General features: G+C 36.0%; 1 protein-coding gene across 5 annotated transcripts in view; it reads left to right on the top strand.

Annotated features, from left to right (window-relative positions):
* Nucleotides 1-20,121, top strand: part of VCAM1 (vascular cell adhesion molecule 1) — a 41,282-nt gene that overhangs the window by 5,941 nt on the left and 15,220 nt on the right. For 3 of the 5 annotated variants that reach the window (XM_039378334.1, XM_039378335.1, XM_039378336.1), the window contains one exon: nt 192-19,400. The gene's annotated coding sequence lies outside the window, so the exon portion shown is untranslated. The remainder of the gene's footprint in view (nt 1-191; nt 19,401-20,121) is intronic. The other 2 variants (XM_027740801.2, XM_039378337.1) reach the window with 2 other exon arrangements.

Below are 20,121 nucleotides of genomic sequence, written 5' to 3' on the forward strand. Positions count from 1 at the left end.
TGTCCTTTTCCATAAAAATATCTCTTTAATTAATCATTTTTTATAAAGGTAGTGATAAATTTTTGCAGTATTTGAAGTGTGCAGCCATGTTAGCTCCTCCAGTGAGCATAATTGTCCCTCTTTCATTCAACACACCACCTTCGTTTACTCTTACATTAGTTTTTCTCAGTTTGTGGCATTATTTCTCTCAGGCAGATGAAGTGAGAGAGTTGGTAGACTGCAACATGGGAAAACAGAAAACAGCCTCACTACTGCTTCTGTTTGATTTCAAGGCAGAGACACTTTTCATAGCTTTCGCTATGGCTATCAGCTTTTTTTTGTATGCTATTTAAATCAAGGCAGTAGAACTATATTGTGTTAAAAAATAGAGATAAATAAGAACACAAAAACTATTCATTGTATATGAAGAGTAAATGTAAGATCTCTGAATTCTGCAGCAGATATCTTGCTTGGCTCTTTGTTGTTTAATATAACTCGTGTAAATAAAAACAGGATTAGGAAAGTCACATGCAAATATAACAAATGGTGGCTCTGAGTTGAATTAAAGGCATGAATTAATTTTCTTCTATCTCATGCATCATTAAATATTGCTATTGTACTGTCTACTGTTTATCTATATTATACCTGTCACCTGATAGCAACCACGGTCGTTATGGTAATGTCAAGATTATAATTATAGTCCCTTCTGCAGTGTAGTCATACTATGCTAAAAAAATCCTTGAAATGGTAGTGGCCCATGCTTGGTACCAGCATAAACACAAATACATTTTGAGATTGTTGAGGGGAAAAATATTTTGTTACTTACATATACTTACGTGTACATATATGTGTATGTAATTGCAAAATATGCAGCCTTTTAAACTATGGGTTTACTTCATTTGACATAAACCAAACTTGCCAGAACTTCTTATCCCTTAATGAACATCCCTTCAGCTGAGTTTGGTAATTTAAGATATTAAAAAAATGCAGTTATTGCTCGTAGATCAGAGAAATCCTGTGAAAGCTTGTTTGGCAGTGCATGTCAGTGTGTTGATTAGCCTGTACCCTTGTGCAGCAGAACACAGGGTGCCTGGGGTGTTCCAGCTGTTCCCCCAAGGTCACTACCCTGTTGGACACTAGTGACCTCTGATGCCCAGAAGCTAGTCTAGGAATCAGAGCCAGGACTCCTGGGAGACATATGTTTGTGAGGCTGCAGGTTGTGGGTGGTAGATAGAGTGTGTCTTCCCAGAGAATAAAATAGGTGACCCCACTTCAGAGAATAGTCTGATTTCTGTAGAATGTAAGGCAGAACCATGAGAACAAATTTTAAGTCATTATGTGGTAGCTTCTTCAGATTTATTAATACAGTTAGCCTATTTTCTTTTAGATTCAGGAGACAATTTTCATTTAATTATGAAGAAAAAAATATTGTCTCATCTCCTAAGAATACAAATGTATAAAACAGTTCTCTTCCCAAATGTAAAAATGCTCTAGGGCAACCATATCGAGGAATCTGTATGAATGCAGCTCGTGGAACAAATAGTTACTTACTACAGTTGCAAAAGGCCACAACTACTGAATCCCTCTAACAGCTGCACATTTATGCCACCTTTACACATTCAGTAGCCCATTTATCCTTATCTCTTCACAGACTTAAGGTGGCTTATACAGAAAGGAATAAGGGCAGTGGAATTTCAATTAGTTTGTTAATTATTCAGGGATTAAGGCCTTATTATACCTTAATCATTTAAGAAGTGTGTTTGATTGGTAGGATTTCATGGGAAATCTTTATTTTGACATTCATTCTGAAGTAAGTGAAGACTTGGCTGTTTTAGTACTAGGCATTAATAGCAGAAGTGCGTGTAATGGTGCCAGCTGAGGAAGCAATCCATGCCCACAGGACACAGCAGGAAATACCTATCCCTCCTAGCAGTAACAAGCACATCAGTGAATTAGAAAGAAAGAAATATTAAGAAAACTAGATTAGATCTTATATAGTCCTGGTCACCAGAAGCTGCCAAGGACATGAGTCAGACCCAGACATGGAAGAGACTTTAACTGTTCTACTACTGCGGCCCTTTTTATGAGGTTGCACCTTTGTTAAGGGGACTGGATTTGTTGTGTGCTTGCATATAGGGAGGTCCTGTGTGTATTGCAAAGGCAAATGAAACCCAGGCATCTTTAAGGGGGTCTCAGATTCCAGTTGTATACAAGGAAATCCATTACACACACACACACACACCCTGCATCACGTGAAGGAAAAGTTACGTTCTCTAGCCATTTTCCTTTCTTGGCAACTCAGGGAATTTTCCAAGTCTTTTCACATATTTCTTGTGTGAAAGCAGAGATTTTTCTTTAAGAGACAAATGCCTTCAGCAATGTGAGAGGATTTAGCCATGCCATCCTTGATATCCTGGGAAGTGAGCGTTAGTATTGGTACAGTGCTAGAGCTTTTGCAAAGGCAGTGGTAGCTTGCCTAGGCCATCAGGATGGATCTTCATTTTCCATTTTCAAGGGAAGCAATAAGACCTATTCCGAAGGAAAATGCATACTTTTGTCTCACATTTTTTGATTGGATGATCAAAGAGGAGTTTATTGTCAGGCTCCCCTTATTCAGCTGTATGTCTAGACAAAGTCAAGACTAACCTGACCATTTTTTCTGTTAACAATGGTTCCCTGGCCCTCCTTTTGCTACATCACAGAACTGTGTTCAGCACATGGAATTACTGTGGTCAGGAAAAGAGAAGCTAGATGGCACTATGGTCCAAAGGGATCATGTTCTGCTGGTGAACAGGATGAAGCTGTGCAAGTCATCTGGTCTAAAAAGCCTCTAGAATTTAATAGATATCAGCAACAACAGGGTCAGAATTCCTGAAGTGGAATTAGGGAGAGAACAGGCTTTCCACTGATACAATTAATTAGCTTTTTAAAAATAACACTAACAGGCTTAAATGTAAGCATACAGACATGAAAGAAATTGCAGATGTAAAATGCCTTTAAGATTGCCTACACAGATAAAACTGTGATAAATAGCTTGTGCATCATTGCCGCAACATAACTTAAAGGTATTTGTGTTTTTTAAACGTATACTCTGATATTTCTGTTCAAATATGGTATTATGTATGGAAGTAGATAAGCTATGTACTGCATGTCTGCAGTTACAGGAAACCAACACACTCATCTGATTTGGTCAAGAAAGCTAGAGGGGAAAAAAAATACACCCTAAAGCACTCATTAAATTTTCCTTTAAAGATTTTTTTAAGGATAGAGGTGAAGGGACCTGCACTGCCAAAGCAGAAATTTCGTTCAAGCAAATATCTGGGGTAATTACTGTAAGACACTCATTAAGTTATCTTTATATGCATAAAAATATGTAAAATTTTTATGTGTATTTTTTATATTTGTATGTATTTATAGACATAAAATATACATATTCTCACTATGATATGTCAGTTTCCCTGATCTCAGTTTTTAGAGCACAATTATTTTTTACTAGTTTTTAGTTAAGTAATATATGTAATTCCTCCATTTGTGCTTTTATCAGAAATGAAAGTTAGACAAGATAATATTAATATAGTTTTTATTAAAATTATAAGGCAATCCTAACCGGTAATTACTATTTAAGATAAAAGTAGGCAGTTTAGGCTTAAGAATTCCTTAGAAGAATGTCAAAGTTATTAAAACACAAAACAAATAAACAAAAATATCCGTAAGCTTTGGAAGGTTGGGGAGGTCTATTTTAATAGTGACTTTAAAGAAGATCTCAGCATTTGAAAGTAAATAAAACCCAGTCAGCCAAACAACTTTGCATCTGTAGTAAAGCCAGCCTCTAGGCTTTTTCATTAGTATCTTTTGCTTATGCAATGAAGGGGCCTGCATTGCAGCATGCAATGTTTGAACCAAGATCTTTTGCTGAAGAAAGAGTACTTCTTTTAGAGGAGTTCAATAGTTGTTGGCTCAGAGGTGAGGGATTGCTGTAAAAGTTACACAAATGTGCATCTGTCACAAAACAGATGCAAAAAATAACTGATTTATTAGTATTTTATCATGGCAGAAGGTAACCAAAGAATACCATGCTGTTCCTTCAGAGTTCAGTATGTCATTAATGTGACAGTAAGAGTCATGGATGAGCATGTCACTAATTTGGAAATGCTAGGAAAGCTACAATGTGAGTAGTTGCTAGGGAGGCACTTGAGGAACTCCTGGGAAACCTGCAAAAAAAGGATGAGCAAGATGACATTAAAAACTCGATATAATTACAGAATTTTAATGCTTACACATTTGCAAAATAACATAGGAAGGTCAGTGAAGCCAATTCATAGAGCTGCAATCCTACCAGGACAGTGTTAAGGAACAAGCAGGAAAACAAATAGAGCAGAGGAGTAGGAACAAAGAGGAGAAAATGGGCTCGGAAGGAATGGAGAGCAAGACACCTACTTGGAGGTGAAAATGAGATAATGGACAGTCAATACTGTCAAGAAAACAGGAAGTTTATCAGAGATGCTTCAAGAGAAGCTAGAAGAGAGGCAATCATCTGTAGACAGAAGGCATAGTGGAGGAAGTTCAGAAGTTTGTAAAAAGTGTGCAGAGAAGTAGGTGCATATTAGTGGAATTGCAAATTCGAAGAACCTATTAGAAGGCTATTAGAACAACCAGTAGTAGCAAAACAAATATCCCTTAGACTAGCAAATAGTGAAAAATCAGTTACTTTTTACGTAGCACTCTGTTTAAAAATAAGAAAAAAATTAATTTAACAGAAATTATTTTTGACATCTTCCTTCCATTTCAAGATACACTGAATTTGCCAGCTCCTGCTTTATTGTTTATTTGATGATTCAGGAGTCCTTTTTAGCTCCTGTGTTTCATATCAGTGTGCTGGGAGGACATACTTCAAGTTTAAATGGGAAAAATGATGCTTGCCAAGAGATGGAAAACATAAAAAGCCCCCATCACCAAAATGGCTAACTGAAAGGATTTAGGAATAAAATTTGGAAGAAATTATAACAAATTAAAAAAATCTTTTCCTTCTCTCAACAACATGTGAAAAACTCTAGTTCCATTTGGAAACCTACTTGTTGATCTTCCTGTTGGCATCAAATACACGGATGCCGTAGGTTACTCAATAGGTACTACCATTCTTCCAGCTTATATTAAGACATGGCAGATCATGAGCCTTGTCCTTAATTATGGATGGATTACTGCTGCTTTATTAAACACCAGCCTTTATTTTGTATTTTCTTCTTTTTTCATTTCTACGGGATTCACACATTTTTTTTTCCTTTGTGGGAACTCTACCATGCAGTTTTCCAGTTGGCTCTGCACTTTGGCGAACTGATGGCAGGTTTCAGCCTTCAAAATCCCTAAAAGCTACAGTAGGGCTGAGGCAGTACTGGTGCAGCTGTGAGTTTTGCTATGTGCTGTGTCAGCAACAAGGAGCAGAACTGTCCACAGACCAATATCTGACCTAACAGTGCTTCTGTGTTTTTTTTTGTTTTTTTTGCCATTCAAGTGCTTTCTGTGTAGAATTCAAGGAAACTCACGTTTTGTTTTTTTCTGATGATGTGTCAAATCCTTTTAAAGTAGTGTGGATGTTGGCTGAACCTTCTGCAGGTTCAGTCTTTAATGGCTAAACTGATTGGAAGCCAAGGAGTTCTCCAATGTCTATTATAAGTCAGGGGTCATGTTGTATATGAAGCAAAATACACATATAGTGACAGGAAGCAGAGTTCTCCCTATGTTTTAAATAAACAATAGCAGGTCCAACTTCTAGTTATTGGTGATAGGAAGATCTTTGTTCTGTCAGATTTCTGTTTCCTGTGACACTCTGTAAGGTACATGTCATTCATGTTTGCTGGTATTATTTGTATTTTCTAAATGTGTGATGCAGCACATTCTTAAAAATAACCATCAACTTTGTGTTTGTTTTCCAGAAAGTGCTGATACTAAATAAAGTACTAATTTTGGATTGCAGCAGCAGCCGTAAAACAGGCACACTCAGCAAGAAATCCAACATGACTGTTTTTTGGATTTAGTGTCATAGGTAAACTGAAGAAAGCACAAGTTGATAAATTCAATGTACTTTAAGTCTGTATGTTTAAAAATAATTGTTCTAAAAATTAATATATTTTTTAAAATTGCTTATCACACATTGAAACTGCTTATTTTACTTCACTATCCTTGGATGAATTTATCCACAAGATAGTTCATCAAAACAGTATATTTTAAGGGCAATATATTTGTAAAATGCTAAAAGTAATAAGATAGTTAAATTTTGGCTGGTGTCTCTTCACAGGAAGTCCAAACAGGGTCTATGAAATAGTCCTAGAGTGAAAACTGTGAGTTTTCTGGCAAAAGACGCAGACAGTACATGAAAATATTAAGGGTCTTAATTTCTTAAGGGTCTTAAATGATCTGAATTAAGAACAATTATTTATTACAATGAAGATAATTTCTGAGCAATACTAGGAGTGCATTAGAAAATGGGATGTTGAATAGGCTCTTCATTGGCATGGCATTTTGCACAGTACTAATTTGAAGAGCAGATGAGATTTTCAAATAGTTATTATAAATACATTTATACTGCAATAGTCACTTCAAAATCACTCTTCTGCTTAAAAAACCAGCTTCTGCCAAATTAATTTGTTTAGCAGTCTTGGAAAGCACCAAATTAATGGTGTTTGTTTATTTTAATCATCTGTGAATATTTGCTGCAATATGCCATTTCAAATTACAAATTCCCAACACTGGCTCAGTATTTGCAGAGACACCCTGACTTAGTTGCCCTAATTCATCTAGGGTGTGTCTTCCAGGCTGCCTGCTGAAGAGGGCAGGCTGGAGAACAGAGTAAGAGCTGAGGTCAAAGACCATTTTTCTTCTTGCCTCAGTTTGGGATGCAAACCCAAGCCTGCGACTGCATTTGCAGGTAAAGGGACAGCTTGTGGAAAGCCACACATCTCTCTTTTCATCTCCTATCAAAACTCTTAATGTTGCTGGCTGTTGTAATAGCTTATGTGCAAGTGCCCCCAGCCTGTCTGCCCAAGGACTAGCTGCAGCTTCTGCAATTGCTCCTCACCCACAAGCCACCTGCCTCGGAGCAGTAGCCTTCCTTCCAAGGCCAACTGCATGAGGGAAGGACTTGCCTGTCACTCTTTTTTTTTGCCTTTCTTCTTTCTCTGTTTTCTCTCTGAGAGTAAGCTTTGACCAGTAATGCTGCTCTAAACTGCAATCCTTCTGTTATGAGCAGGAATGTCTAAAAACAGCTTGCTGCAGCACAGGTGAGGACTAGGGAAAAAAGGCAAGAACATTCATAACCAGTGGAGCGAGGCAGAGTAAAGAGCCTCCCCTCCATGCACCTGGTGTGCTGTCTGCAGCATTTGCATGAAGCAGGAGTTGATTTGACCAGGTACATTCCTTTTCCTTTTCTTTCTGTTGTAGTCTAGACTTGTGAAATGCAAGAGTTATTCCAACAAAAATTAAAGAAGGGTCCAAGAGCTGACAGAGATTAGGTTTTTACTGAGAAAGAATAGCTATAAGCAGGATATAGAGGCCCCTGCAAATCTCCACAAAATATCAGGAATTTAGAAGACTTTTCTGTATTCCTAAACGTTCAACTCCATCCATGACTAGGGTATTAATTTTACCTTTTATATTTTGGAGTAATAATTAATGGATGTGGGGGGAAATTCCATTTCCTCTCTTTTACAAGGGTATTTCCACAGCTTTCAAACCTTCATTTAACAGCTGTCTGCTCTAGTACATATGTACAAAACATTTTCAGAACTATTAATATGTGATTGCTATAGTTAAGGTTTGCTAAAGATTTTTTACACAAAGTCTCTGAGTTCATTGCTTAATGCTCCACCGACTAAGGGGAGTGTTTCTAGCATTTTGACACCTTCATTTACCATTCTTATTTAATGATTGTAAGGACTCGTTTAGCAAAACATTTAAGCATATATGAGAGTTCAGTTACGTAGTTAACTGGAGCTAATACCCTCACTGATATTATGTAGATATTTCAGTATTTTGGAGAACTAATAATAAGAAATACACCTGCGAAGTAACATCTAAATATTCTTTTCAGTTTTGAGAGTGTGCAATGTGCTGAGAGCCTACACTGAACTTAGTGTGAAGAGTATTAAGAGTATTTTAATCCTATTTTTTGTTTCATTTCATAAATATCACGTTTTACCCATTTTCTTTCCTTCTTTTTTATTCTCCTGTAGAAAGTTTCAGTTTTGATATCTCGGAATTTTTTTTCAGCTTTCTAAGTAGGTGGGGGCATTTCCAACAAGATAACCGAAAAAAAAAGAATAGTAGGAAATCTTAGTTTAATTAACTGATTTTGTACAAATGAACTATCTGGAATGACAGAGCAGGAACTAGGTGGGAAAAGAACAATGGCATGATTACGCAATACTAAGAAGTAATGTAGGACTAGATTTGGAAAGGATTTGGAAGCAAAGAGTTTGAGAATTTAGCTAGTATTGGAAGTTATAAGGCATGTAAACAGGTTAAATGCCCGCAAATATCATGCTATAAAATATCTTTCAGTTCTGCTAATTTTAGCTATCAGAGCAATTGCAGGCTACATTCAGTAGTGCCTTGAACCATTAATGGCTTTTGAAAAAGTAGTGATCTTGCTAACTCTTTCCAGGTACAAGTGAGAAAAGGTTTACAAAGGAGTAAGAGAGGTGTCTGGCATGCTGGCTGTAATTTGGAATGTTAGAAAATGGCTCTCAGAAAGGCATATTGGAAAAGAAATGAGAGCATTTAGCATGAGATCTTGAGAGGACTCGAAAAAGATATATATATGGTGATATAAAACATGAGAACTGTCAGTGTAGAAAAGAGTCTTTAAAGAAAATAAAGGCAGAATTTTGAAATTACCCTCTCAGAATGGGGAAGAGAAAATAAATATGCAAAGGAAAACTGGGTGTCCTTTAATGTATAAAGGTGCAGGTGATTTCATAATTAAGGAGAAAGATCGTGAAACTGAACAACTGAAAATAGGATGAAAAATTAATTACCAGAAAGAAGAGTTTCAAAGTAATTCTTAATTTACTGATAACTGAAAAGAAATTGAAAGAGGAGAGCCCAGGTACTTAAAGAGACACTACTGTAAGAAAGGTTCAAAAGTTTTACATGCCTGATGTGCCTGTAAATGCTAGCACTTGCAACTCTTCTACTACAGGAGAATTGTAGAATTGTACAATTTGGTGTTGTACAGACTTGGAAAGATAAAATGACAGAACAAGGTACCTTTGGCAGCAGATTGTCTTCATCATTCTAGGTTAGTGCTGTTTTCAGGGACAAAAGTGCTGAAAAATTGCCAGGAACCAGAGGATGCTAAGGCAAGTGATAATCAAGAAGGAAGTATAGAAATGTGGTAGTGAAGCAGGAAATATTTTAAGCACCTTTGAGTCTGATAACAGTTTTATATACCTGGAGAACTATATGCTTGTGAGTAGATCTTGCAGGTACTTCTCAAACATAGTGTGTGAAATGTTTCAGTGCTTTGCACAGGAGGGCTTCCTCACCAACATAACTTGGGGCATTTGCCATTGCAGTACTGCAAAACTGCTTGGCAGAGAGGGAACTTCCCAAGGATGAATTTCTCTTTGTAGCTGTTTTTTCATAAGATACAGAGTCTTTGCATGTTTGTGCTTGTTAAATATTTATACTGTGACTCCTTACTCTCCACTGCATGAGACCATCAGCATACTTGGAAGGCATTTCTGACTGTCCAAAAGGAAGAGAACAGAGGAAATTACTGTGAGAGCATGACCTACCGTTGTCTGTATGTCTGAATAAGAAAAACTATGTACGTATTCACACAATGACAAAGAAGCCATTGGGGATCAGCCGTTGGTAATTTTATCAGGAAGGAGCTCTATTAATGTGCATCAATCTGTCGAGCAGCTGTTAGGAAACCTATTACTGTGGGCTGGTTTACTTTTTCTGGGTAAGTTAGAGCATTTAAGAGAAAAGGAAATTTAGAAAGGTGATGTTGAGCTTCTGCACACTACTGACAAATTATACTATTATGCATAAAATTGTGTATTTAGTGAACATGTTAAAAGGCAGACTTTTTTTTGCCATTATATAATGTAGGCCACTGTGCATGGGACATCTAACTGGGAATGATTGGTAGCACAAGTAGTTGAAGCATAGGATTTTTAAATGAGCAAAGGTTTCTCTCATACCATAGGCCACTCTGAGTTTGAAAATTGAGATTATAATAGTAATTATAGAATCAGTAAGGTTAGAAAATACCTTGAAGATCATCAAGTCTAACCTTTGAATGTTCTGGAGCTTTCAAGACTTCCAGAGTATATACTTTTGTGTGTTTGTCGTAAATAAATCTTTTTATGGTAACTAATAATATAAAGTTATCTGATATTAAACAGGCTCAATTCCAATATTTTCTTCTGTTATAACTGCCTACTACAAGTGTTATGTCACACAAAATCCCCCACTGTTAGGAATCACTGTTGAATCTAAATTCTGCATGAGGCTTTTCCTCTCCGTAGCCCAAATGTTTTCTTTTGGTTGATGAGCTCTCTGGATAGATTTTTCATGGTTCACATTAAGACTTTCTTGTAGGAGGCCAGAGGAGCCTGTGCTGTGGAGGGGCTCATAGCAGTCGCAGCTGGCTGCTTGGGTTCAGGCACCTGGGCTCTCCACAAGTGCTGGACTGCTATTTTTGAGTTGCTCCTCATCCAAGCTTTGTTGATCTCAGATTTATTGTGTTTTACAAGACAGATTGTCAGAGAACAAGTTCTTTATCAGGCCCATTTCTAAACAGGAAGTGTTTTCCTGGTGTAACCGAAGGACTCTACATGTGTGCTGTTCCAGAGACTTAAAATCTCAGTCTCTGCTCAGTTGTGTTATTTCCCTCAATTTCCCTGGAATTTAGGTGCACTTAGTACAGAAAAAATCATGAACTTCTGTCCAGAGAAATTGCTGTGAGGATCTGGGTCTTGCTTGGTGTTCTTCCCTTGTAGAAGTGGATGTGTGTGTGGGAAATGGGACCAAATGGCTGTCACTTCCCATGTGAAAAATGTCTAGAAGCTGGATATAGCCTAGAACTGTTTTTTCAGTTGCTGTGTTACGATGCCTTCTCCATTTAGTCTGTAATCTCAAAGCATTTCCTCATAATCGTGAGGATATTACGGCAATTCCTATTAGTAACGGGATTTAAAAACCTTCCCTTCCCTTACAGCTTATTCAGAGGATAGTAGGTGTACTGAATTGAACAAATGTGGTTTTTTTGTACCTAGGCCAACATAGTTGATGGACATTACCAAAACATGGAAGACAACTGCCACTGATTAATTTATTGTTGTTTTCCAAACACTTCTCTGGAGCACCTAATTCCATTAACTTTGAGTTAGGCACCTAAGTTGAGCGCCTGAATTTTCAGAGTAAAGCATTCCTTACTACTTTAATTAGATAAATGATAGTGCTCACTAAATTTAGTTATGGCTAAATGAGAAAAGTTCAGGTACCAAAGGTCTCCTTTGTAGTCCAGCACCTCATTCTTTATCACAGTCAGTTTATCTCCTACAGTAAAGGAACTGAAGGTTTCCCGGGGAAAAAAAAGGTATGTGGGCACGTAAGAAAACCTTCTCTTCTTTCCTATTTTATAGAATGTGGATTTGCAACCTTAATAGCATTTTTAAACAAAATATCTCATTGCAGAAATTCCATCATATCATGTCATCCTGACAGAGACCATGGGAATGCATCTCCACCAGATCAGCTGTGCTGTGCAGCTACAATGTAGGTGCATTTAGGACTATCTTGAGAACATGCAAGCAAGAGCTGAACCGTGTTTGTTTGTTCTGAAGGGACGGTGTGTATATGGCCTGGTCATACTCGATATTTAGATAATACCTCCATTTGGAAAGAACTGAACTTTTTGGTAAAAAAGAAATTGAATGGTTAAAATTTGCAGAGTTGTGTTTTACATCTTAAAATAAGTAATGTGAACAATTATATATTCTTGGGTGCAGGATATTAAAATTTATATTGTAAGAGCAGCATATATACCATAAAATCTACTGCCTCGAAGCTTAACAGATTGGAAAAAAATTAGGAATATCAAAAGGGATGTTGAGTATTTTCAGATTTTACCTAAGAAATGATTTTTTACTGATTTTTAAGGATGTTGGTAGTATGGAAGATTTACACAATCAAGTGAACGTTGCCAGGGGTGCAGACATTTTCAAAATAGTCTTAATTGCCAGATAATATCTCAAAGCCAAAACGCCTTTATAGGAAAATACAGTAATTCCCATCAACCTGCTTTAACTCATGAACTGTAAAGACAATGAGTGGGGACTGGCAAGGCTTTGTATTTCCTGATCAAATTTTTTTTTTTTTTTTTGAGAGGGCAGTTCATTAAAGTCTTAGAATCAGATCAGGACAGTAAAGCAGCAGGACAGGTCTAAGCAGGTTTCATGCTGTTGCAACCTGTACTTTGAAAACTATTGCTTGTGATGTCAGGAAAAAAAAAGATGCACTAATCAAACAGAGAAATTCTAGAGAAATTCTCTTAAGCATTATTCATATTTTACCTGAAAAAAAATCTGAAATAATTTTGAAGTATGTTAAGAGCTTAGATACAATTTTGGAAGGGCAGTACTTCCTAAGCATCTACTCTCCAGGTTTCTTAAAAGCCTGACTCATTCTCTTTTTATCAAAGACAGAAAATGGGCTAGTACAGGAGATACGCTTTGAAAGGGACCCTGAGATGGATTTTGTTTAATTAAATGATGTCAATACAGGTTTGACTATATAATTTTTTTTTGTTTCTACATATAGCTATTGATGTGGGAGTTTCTAAGAAAGTGTTTTGATCAATAGTCATCTTCACCAGAACAAGTTTGGAAGTACAAAGCACTTCCATTTTGTTAACAGTATTTGATCCATGACTAATTGCTTTTATCCTGTGAAGCTGTGTTTCTGTAAATGTATCTTTATGGTTTTAATGAGTGTTTCTGAAGTCTAAAACTAACCCTTATAGCTGTATGAACAAATTCTTCAAGAACTAGGAGATGAGTTTAGTTCAGTGGTTCAATTTTCCCTTTTTTTTGTGTATTTTTAAGGCTTTTAATTATTACTATAGCATCTGAGAAACATGAGGTACCCCACAGTGAAAATGAGAATACAGATTCTTATTGCAAGTTAAGTTACATCAAGTTCTAGTCTGGGATGTAACAGTGGTCAGTTTGCACAGGCTTCACAGCTGCTTGAAAGCTTAATTTCAGCGACTGAGATTTACAAACAGGGCATAGGGGCTGTAAGGAGATGAGATATATTAAAGTGAATCTTTTATCATTTAGCATCAGTAGCTGAGGTTTTGAAAAACAGGAAACTCTTTCAGGGTGAAGACTCCAAAAGCACCTACTGTTCTTTAGTGTAATTGTGTGAACTGCCTATGTTTCTGTAACCACAGTTTTCTGTAACATAGTTGGGATTTATTGTTTTGAATGGAAGGCCCTACCTCCCTCTGCTCCCCAAAATGCTGTGTATAAAAAAATTTAGAGGGAAATTTCCAGTGACCTATTGCATTGTTTTAACATTACTTTTCCTAGCAAAGGCTGGTTGTCTTGGCAGTCATTCATAATTTTGAAGTCCTTCCTAAGGAAGATAAGGCTCCATCCTCTTTGCATTGGTCCAAAAGAATCAAAATGCAATGGCTAGTGCTAATTCTTGAGAATAACGTTCTGAAATTATTGCAAATAAAGAACTTGCAGTGACTGATGGATGGCAACATTTACAAGGCCCACATTAAGAAAATCTCATGGATGTTTGTAAGGCCAACTCACTCTGGTCACATATTTCTCTGTAGAGAAGCAAATAAAAAAATATTAGTGCCTCTCAACTGCCTTAATTTTTTTTTCCCAAAGTAATGCTATGTCTCTGATTATTATTGTTATTGTTGCTATTGTTATTGTTGTTATTATTAACTCTGATGCTTTACTACATAAAAATGTTGCTAGACATTTATAAAAATATGACTAAAATATAAAATAAAAAAAATCTAGACTAATATGATAAGAAAGTAGATGTATTACACAGGTAAAAAAAGTCATCCAGGATATTGAAAGCAATTGTGTACTTGCATCAGGGAGATTAGTTCTGTGTTCTGTTGGAGAACTCACATGACAGTTATGTCAAAATCAAACAAGATATGGGTATTTACTGGCTTTTAACTAGAAATATTTTTCAACCATTTTTTAAAGGAAACTGAAATTGAGATTGATTTCTCCATTTGCTTGTATGTGTATTTTATGTGAACATAGTACTTTTGAAGATAGATGTAATTCAACATGTAGATACATTCAACATTTGAGCTACCTAGAAGAATTCCAATAGAACTTGGAATATTGTATTGGTTTTTTCTCCCTTTGCTACTACAGTTAAGTTTTTAGCATTCCTGCATAGGTCATTCAGAGTGAATGTTTTTCATCACAGTTTGAATAGCAGCACACATTTCCTTTGAGCTTAGTAGACAAGTCAAATGGCAGTTTCCATCAGAAACAGTAAGTCCTTGGCCTTCACTTGTATATGTACAAACAACTTGGTGATACTGGCATTCACCAGCAAAGTGAGAAAAACATTTATAAATGAACATAAATGAACATTTATAAATGAACATTAAATTACCTGAGATAGTTTAAGATATAAATTCCCTGTCTTATGTAGAATGGGACTAATAAGTTCATTGTTGAAATGAGTCTTCTCGTTATGGAGTTTCTTCAAACTTACAAAATAGATGCAGATATAGTACTTTTGTGGCATTGGGAAACAAATTTTTGTTTTATATATCTTTACTAAAAGATAGATTATAGAAGACATTTTCAGGAGTAGTCTGCAGTATATACATAAATCACTAAGTAAAAACTTTTTAGAAAAAGAATTATAATATGTTGAGAATCAGATGTGTATTTTCTCCTTTACTTAGTCTATTTGTCATGTAGATATTAATAACTTGCTATATTGATATGTCTGCATACGTTTTGCAGAGCACAGAGCATTTATGTGTTTTAAGTATAGGCCATAAAGTTTTGTGTTGTAAGGAGTTTTAAAATGTAACTGGGACAGAATATCCTTTCAAAGGGACATAACCAAATGGGGTTAAACTGCAGATATAAACACTGCAATATAGGATATCTGTAGGTGTCTATATGTCAACTCACACAGTGAAGGTCAGTAAAACTGGTCTAATTCCTACAGCTGGGTGGAATGTGTAAAAAGTAAAAAAATCAGTTTTTTACATGGCAGTGATTCTAGACCATCGTTAACCCTAAATTCCGTTTTATAAAATATTTTTTCTTCTGTCTTTCTATAACTTGTTTTGATTAAAAGTCAAATATAAAGGCCACAGACTAAATACAAGCAATTCCAGTGTTATAAATAGCACAGCATAATGAAATGAGGAGGATTACTTTCCTTAGCTGAAGACTAGCAAGAACTGTGCTTTAGTAAGTGAGAATTCCTCTCATTTCCAGTCAAATGTTTCACATTTCCTTGAATTAAGTAGGTTTTGATTTCTCAAACTGATACTGTCTGATTATATGATAATTTGTAGCTGGGAAGCTTTCAGGAAGTTTCTTGCTGTTTTCAGAGATAAAATGCTCAAATTACACAAATTTATGTGCTTGAGTATTTACCAAACTTTTTATGCAAATGTTCATTCTGCATCTGGTTTTGACTTTAAAAAAAATTGTGGTTTTTCACTGTTGAAGGAATAATCTTTGGAGTAAAGCAAACCAAGCTGAAGAAGGAAGTTATACCTCAAGTAAGGGGACATAATATTCTCAGCAAATACGACATTATTTAAAACAGTGCATGATGAACTTGGCCCGTTATGTGCAGTCTTCATCTTCCGCTCAAGGAACTGCTGGTGACTGTAGCTGTGAGTTAGACATTGGACTTACAGTAAGTGTTGCTGATGTGGCAAATGATCTGATCCTCAGGCAGATTTTGCCAGAGTATGCTCTAGTCTTGCACTTCTGCCCTGAGAATGATGGGTATCTTTGTCCAGGTGGCCAATATTGTCAGGACAATAAATCGATGTTCTTTCTTCTCTGGCCGGGAGGAAGTGTGGAGGAGGGAAGATGGTCTTCCTTCCAGAGGATATTTGCCTTTGCCATAGTGATAGAAAAAGCTGATGAAAAAAAAAGGCAAAACAGAAGGGTCAGAAAACTTATGGCAAAGGAAAAAACAATGAGAATATTGTATATGTCAGGACTCTGGTTGCCATTTCGTAAACAACCTTCTTCCTATTTTTGTATATTTTACTTGGATATCCTGTTTCTTTCTTTATCCCTTGTGTGACACTGGGATTCTGTGAAGGACTGAAGCCATAGAAAGTTTTCATCTATGGTTTATTTGTGGAGATTTTCCTGCTAAAATTGAGAAATGTTTAAAGAGTGATAATAGATGTTACTAAAATGGTAAATGCCAACTTTCTTCCCGGAGAAGAATGGAAAGAAAATCAACAGAAAATAGTGATTTTTACTATATGCATCAGAGATTTACTATTTCATATATTTAATTTGAAACATCTTTGCATTTTGAGATCAGTTTTGACATGATCTTTAAGTTGTGTTGCAAAGCCAACTTCTGCTCTTTAGGTAAAGATACTCTTTCTGATAAAATTTGCAAATTTTTGTACTATGGCAAAGAGCCTTCTGAGCTACAGCCAAGCTTGGTGCTTCAGCCCTGGGCTGAGTGGTGCAGCATAGCAGGAGCTCATCTATAAAGTATCTAAGAATCATATTCCTCGTGACTTCAGTTACACCAATCCTTGTTAGCAAAGTCACTTTTTAGCCTTTGAGTCATTCCAATTTGCAGCAGTAGTAAATGAGGTGCTTTCAATGTTAAGAAAGGTAAGACCTTACACAGCTGAAGAGAACAATGCAATGTCTAATAGTATATCTAGAAGATTCTCTGTTCGAGTCCGTTGGGCTTTAGACTAAGCCAGAATGAAAACTTAAGTAAGAAGGGAACATGATTAATTTAAGGAAAATTTTAGAGGCAGGTGCCAACAGGCAGCTTTGTAACAGTTGTACTGCCAAGTCACCGGTTGGTGAGGCAGCCAAAACAGGGTGACAGGACTGTGAGATGGCCTGGGAGTAATGCGTTAGCAGCAGTTGGCAGGTTGTACAATTCAAAAGTTTGACAGAGTCTCTGTGCAAAATTGGGATGCTCAGAAGAGCTCATTTGATAAAGTTCAGTGGCATTCTAGATTCAGGAATGACTGAGATGATTATTTTGCAGTTGCATGGAGAAAAAGATTTTGTAGTAGTAGTGCAGAGGAGAGGCGTATAAAGCAGCAGAGTTGGTTTTAGATTGGCAGAACAGAGCAGGTGATTCCTGAGTTCTAACTGAACTAGTGTTAGTTAATACTGTGAATTTCTGTTTTTCTGTGTTGTTTAGAATAAGATTTTGAAAGGCTACAAGCTTTAGAAATACATGTCAGTAAATTTGTATTTCCAAAGCTCTTAGATATTTCTTTCCATTTACTCATATGATTTTTCTTGTATTGAATTATGCTCTCAAAAACACAGATTCAGTGCAAAGAGGCCATCTCTCTCTGAGTCCCTGTGTAAGGAACTTGTATGACTTGTGCTTCCACCATTCTCAAGCTTTTATCTTTTAATCTGCTTTTGGCCAGTTTCAGAGATGAGATTCTGGCTTGAAAAAATTCTGACTGGTTGCAAGTGTTTATATATTCTGATAAAAATCTAAGTTTGATTTACCAAAGCCTTAGTGGAGTGTCAAAGCCTGGATACATTATCTGTCCATCTCTGCCTCCCTATAACAACTACACTGATGAGCACATTCAAACAGGATTTGAATTGTGAAACGCTGGAGATGGGAGTGAGATCTAGAGAACTAGCTAGTGTCTGGCCTACTTTCCATGATTCTTATCAGGATTCAGTGGAATATTGAATTGACTGGAAAAACCCTCTTCCTCTTGCAAAAGTAGACCTTTATGTCAAAATTTTTGGGGTAGAGTTGCCTTTCTTTTAATATATGATGGAAAAGATAAAAAGCAAAGAGTTCAGAACATAAGGGAGAAAGAGCAGCAGCAGAACTTATGTATGAAAAAGTTTCCTTTCGGTGTAAGAAGGTAAAAAGTGTAACCTCCAATACAAAATATTTAATGTGTTTTGTAGTATATGTAAATAAGAATAAGAGAATAAAAATATTCTCTATAATAGTTTTTCTGCTGTATGTGGTAGCACTCTTTGTTCTTTTATTTCAGCTACTTGATAAGACAAACCAGTTTTACTAAATTATGTGAGATGTTGAAGACAATACTATTTAATAACATTTCCAGAATTTTATTTAATATCTATTTCCTTTTTCCATTTTTTCCATTTTTTTGTTCTTTTATCTACTTACATTATTTACTGTGTTTTGTGGAGCAACTCTAAGTGATTCCTGGTTTGTCAGGAAAGATTTTAAGTTTTAGCATAAGAACAACTTATGGTGTTTGAAAGCATTTGTTTTACTATTCTTTCGAATAGCCTCTCATTATGTGAACCCTGGAAATTTAACAAAGAAATTAGTGCCAGGGCTTACATTCACACATACCTTGAGTAGTAAGTTTCTCAGAGAAGAGCCTGTAGAATTTATTTCTATGTAAAGCACTATTATATTGACAATGGTAGATTTCATTTCTCTTTAACAGCAAGATCTTAAGGCTGCCTCGGGCTCCTGGGTAATTCCTGCATATTCCTATGGGAAGCACAAAGCTGCTGTCACTGTTCCTGAACACTTCTGTGTGTTGTAAACCCAGATGTGACAATACAGCCTATACTTGCTTTCACTCCATGCTCTTGACATTCCATGTGCTTGAGGGAGCTCTCTGAATAATGTAAACATTTCTCTTTTGAGACACAGGGAGCAATCACAGCCAAGATGAAACTGAAAGCTCTCAGTCCCATATTGAGTTAGGCGTGTGTTGTGTTTAACCTTCAGTGACCTTAAGGAGTTACCCTGAAATTGTTGCAATTGTAAGTTGTTGTGACTTGGTTATCATGAGATTACCAAGAAGTCACAGATGATTTCTTGCTTGGTTTCATGTCCCTATTTCTGCTAATTAGATCATGACAGGATTTCCAGTTATTCACAGTGGTTTGCTTCACAGCTGTGTGCCAGAAGAGTGCTATTCACAGTCTAATAGATAATTGTGTCTGTCAGTGAAAACACTAACTTGGTTGTCTGAGTTTTTGTCTTAGTTTTCCATCTAAGAAAGCTTCGGAAGGATAAACCGAATCCTAAATGGAGTATCGTACAATACAAGTCCTGACAAAAACAGGTGAACACCATAATATGAAATGCATTCATTGAAATGATAAATTTTATTAAGAAGAATAAGAAAATAAAAGATCGAGGTAAGTTTAGAGATAATTCACAGAAACAAAACTAACTTGACAAAGAATGTTATGCAGAATCATCAGTTTAGTAATTGCTTTCCCCCGGTTAGTTATGGATTTTTAAACACACTGCTTACTTTTCAACCTTGTGGTAAATTTCTGTTCGTTCTTGTAATCATTCTGTACTATAGCCTTCACCTAAAAATTTGTCCTCCTTTATATTAAATTTGCAAACCTTCTAGCAATCTTTAAAAAATAAATTTTATTTATTAATTTTTCAATTAATAAATTGCATATAAAAATAAATTTAAAATAAACATTACAATTAAGAAATACAATATACACAATAAAGGGAAACAATTTTTCTTAAATTATCTTAGGTCCTAAATTGTCGATAGAATATATTTGATAAGTAATGGCACATTTTGTGAATCCATAACCTACAACAGGATCCATATGCTTACCTTAGAGGCAGAATGACAATCTCTTCATGCCACAAAATTTAGTAGAATTAGTACAAGACACCTGAGAGTACAACAAAAGCAAAGTCAGAAGCTAGGTATTGGTACCCTAACAGATGAATCAGTATAATAAGAAATCATTTATAGGCTGATAGTTTTGTATCAAGCACTTTTTATCCATAGTAACGAATTGCTAGAGTGTATTTCCTTTCAGTGTGAGATAATTGTATTATATTCATTCAAATAATCTAGGAAACTCAGTGTAAGATAATTTACTT

Source organism: Pipra filicauda, unplaced genomic scaffold (genome assembly GCF_003945595.2).
Source record: "Pipra filicauda isolate LSUMZ 115617 unplaced genomic scaffold, ASM394559v2 scaffold135_size2527700_pilon, whole genome shotgun sequence".
NCBI classification, from domain to species: Eukaryota; Metazoa; Chordata; class Aves; order Passeriformes; family Pipridae; genus Pipra; species Pipra filicauda.